This window comes from Octopus bimaculoides, chromosome 11 (genome assembly GCF_001194135.2).
Source record: "Octopus bimaculoides isolate UCB-OBI-ISO-001 chromosome 11, ASM119413v2, whole genome shotgun sequence".
NCBI lineage: Eukaryota > Metazoa > Mollusca > Cephalopoda > Octopoda > Octopodidae > Octopus > Octopus bimaculoides.
Genome location: NC_068991.1, coordinates 74446819 through 74450506, shown reverse-complemented (window position 1 = coordinate 74450506; position 3688 = coordinate 74446819).

Here is a 3688-nt window from a genome sequence, read left to right as displayed (position 1 = left end):
GTGTGTGTGTGTGTGTGCTGGTGTGTGTGTGTGTGTGTGTGTGTGTGTGTGTATGTGTGTTAGTGATAGTACACTTGAAAAATGCTTGGCTCCACTAAAACGTAATTTAATATTCCGAAATAGAGTGTCCTCCGTTCCTTTCCCGCCTCTTTCCCCTCCTTCCCTTCCTCTTCCTTCTCCTCCTCTCCTCCCACCTCTGCAAGTGGGTTTTCGGGTTCTGGAATGTTGCCAGATGTTCACTGCACTCTACCAACCAGAAAATGTGGTTAGTAGGACGTTAACTAACGCATATTAGATTGGGTTAGCAGAAGATATAAAAAACAGTGGCTAAGACCGATTCTCGATGCCGACAAATATCGCCAGAGAAGTTTTCTTTGGGGTAAATTAATTTAGGAGGTTATGGACAACTTCCAAAAGTCCTTGGTCTGGCAGGAATACAGGTTAATATTGTATGTTCACAACAAAATCTATGGTCACTCAAGTGCTATCAGCTGAACCTTTCCGAGAAGTTCGCAGCTCAAGAAATCCATCATGCATGCATTCGTTCATTGATCATGCATTGCTATTTTGCAGACGTGTGTCGAACAGTGACTGTCACGTGCATGACAAATATCACCATCATTCAAGTCTAGGACGAAGATCAACCTACCGCTTTTCTTTGGCATGGAAATTTGGTTAGTCTTCGTCATTCAAGTAGTGAAGAATGTTTTGTGGTGAACGTAGTGGAAACACATTGAGAACCAGGGTTTTACATCGTAGACAAGCCCTAATCGACCACAAGTGTAACGTGAGGATGGAAAGGTAGGATGTTTTATAAAAAGAACTAAAGACAGCATGATTTAGGAGGTTAATTATGCTTATTCTAATCATACGACCATAAAAAAAGGGATAGAAATATTGGAGGGGGGTCACTTTTGACTGATGGTACTCTGTAATCCAAGCCTTTATGTGGGGTTCCTCAAATCAGCCTGGATGGTTTTCTCTCAGTGCTACGTTTTTGTTGATGATATTTTATTGTTATATATTGTTTATCTTGATTTCGCCTTCCATCTTTGTATTCGATCTTAACAGTAATGTTTTGTAGTTCATTCTTATATCGCCCCCATCGTTAATCGATTGGCAGAATAGCTAGAATATTCAACAAATGCCTTTTGGTATATATTCCCCACTTCACATTCTGAGTTCAAATCACACCAAAATAGTCTTTGACTAATCGTAATAACTGGAAAGCCCATCTCGAACGGCTTAATCGAGTATCTCAAGGATTACATCGTTGCAGGAGACGGAGAAGCAGGATTTACATACACTTATGTTTCTGGATTTCTTATGAAAAAGAGGGCTTAATAAACCAAATATTCGGCCCCGAAGAACAAAACGAAGATAATTATCTTTAAAATCTTATCTAATAACATACACTTGTATTTTCTAAACACACGCACGCACGCACATGCGTAAGCACATTAGTGCATATGTGCATATATGCACATTAGTGCATATGTACGTATGTGCACATTAGTGCATATGTACGTAATGAATCCAGGTTTCTGCAAAAGATACGGTTTGGCATGTTGGGAATGGGTTTCTACAGAGCAGAGTAACCATGCCTTGTGCGCTCACGTGTATGTATTTCAAAGCACACACGCACACACATACATATGTAGACAGTCATAGATACATGATATATAAAAATACACACACGTATCTGATCCCTTAGTCGGTTATTATAACCGCTAACTCTGTTTAACATTTAACTGTTTCTTATGAAAATTGGTATTTTGAAAGTCTCCTTAATATTTTAATAGTGAGGTCACTTTTCGTCAAGGTCACTTTTCGTCAAGGTCACTTTTCGTCAAGTATGGTCAAAGAACTGTAAAAAGAACTTCATGGTATCTATGCTCTTTATGGAACTTTGCCATCACAAATCGGCATTTGCTTACTTTATAACTGTTGACTTCTGAAAATGCTTTTCCCAGCTGACAACTGGCTTGAATATGTTTTGAGTTTCGGAAATATGGCCAGTTGTGAGAGAAGAGAATGTAAAAACAGCCCCAAATCACATAATTTGTGAAGAAAGCTTACCTTTCTTCCTTACTTTAGCATGAAACTTGGTGACAAGACAAAGCTTGGGCACCCTATATAGTGTGCGAAACATGTTTTGAAACACTGAGACAATGACTGCTTCAAATACTTAAGCAGAAAGTTTCCTGTTTTGTCTTGTGAGAAAATTAAGGTTGGTACGTTTGATGGGCCACATAATTGGTGACTATTTCAGGACTATTTTTGCAGACCATGTCTGGCGATGGAACAGAAGCATGGAATGCTTTTACTGCAGTTGTGTCTGGTTTCCTGGGAAAAAGGAAGCCATCAAATTATGAAAATCTTGTGCAGATCCTGTGAACCAGTTTTCGTGCTCTGAGTGCAAATGTGCATTGCTTTCTCAGTCATCTGGACTACTTGTTTGAAAATCATAAGGCGATAAGTGATGAGCAAGGAGAAAGATTTCACCAAGATATCGAGGACACGGAGACGAGGTATCAAGGCAGATGGAACACCAGCATGACGCTGTCTACTGCTGACCACTGCAAAGAGACTGACATGATGCAATTTATTCACAAAGGTGCAGGAGTGGCTGTGTATTAAGTAGCTTCCTTCCCAACCACATGGTTCCGGGTTCAGTCCCACTGTGTGGCACCTTGGGCAAGTGTCTTCTTCTATAGTCTCGGGCTGACCAAAGCTTTGTGAGTGGATTTGGTAGACGGAAACTGAAAGAAGCCCGTCGTATATATATATGTGTGTGTGTTTGTGTTTGTGTGTGGGGGTGTGCGTGCGTTCGCGTGTGTGTGTGTTTGTGTGCCTCTGTTTGTCTCCCCACCATCGCTTGACAACCGATGCTGGTGTATTTAGCGGTTCGACAAAAGAGACCGATAGATTAAAAACTAGGCTTACAAAGAACAAGTCCTGGAGTCGATTTGTTCGACTAAAGGCGGTGCTCCAGCATGGCCGCAATCAAATGACTGAAACAAGTAAAAGAATAAAAGAATACAGCCGCAGAGAGAAGGTTCCTTCCTTGAGAAGCTCCAATTCCGGTTTGACAGAAATATCTCTTCTCAGATGTGCGATTACAGATTTGTGCAACGTATCTGTAAAACAATAAAGAGTGCTATTTATTTTGTGTTATACTCTTATTTCAGTATTGCATTTAATGGCATCTATGGCTGTCTACATACGTATGTGTGTGCGTGAGCGCTTTTAAATACATACACGTGTGCCCACAAGGCGTGGTTACTCTGCTCCGTAGAAACCCGTTCTCAAAACGCCAAACCATATCTTTTGCAGAAACCTGTATTCATTACTGTTGTCCAATTCCACGCGTGGGCGTATGTATGTGTAGGAGTGCATATGCGTACATATGCATTAATGTGCTTACGCATGTGCATGTATGTGTGACTTCATATGCGTATATATGTATGTATATCCGTTTGTGTATATGTAAGTGTGCATATATACATATAAAAGAAAGAAGGGAAAAGAAAAGAAGAGCTGGTTTTATATATTCTATTTGCTTCATGTTATATATGTGTGTATTTATATGTGTAAATGTATATATGAGTATGTATGTATGTACATACGTATGCATGTGTGTGCATATATATATATATATATATATATATATATATATATATATATA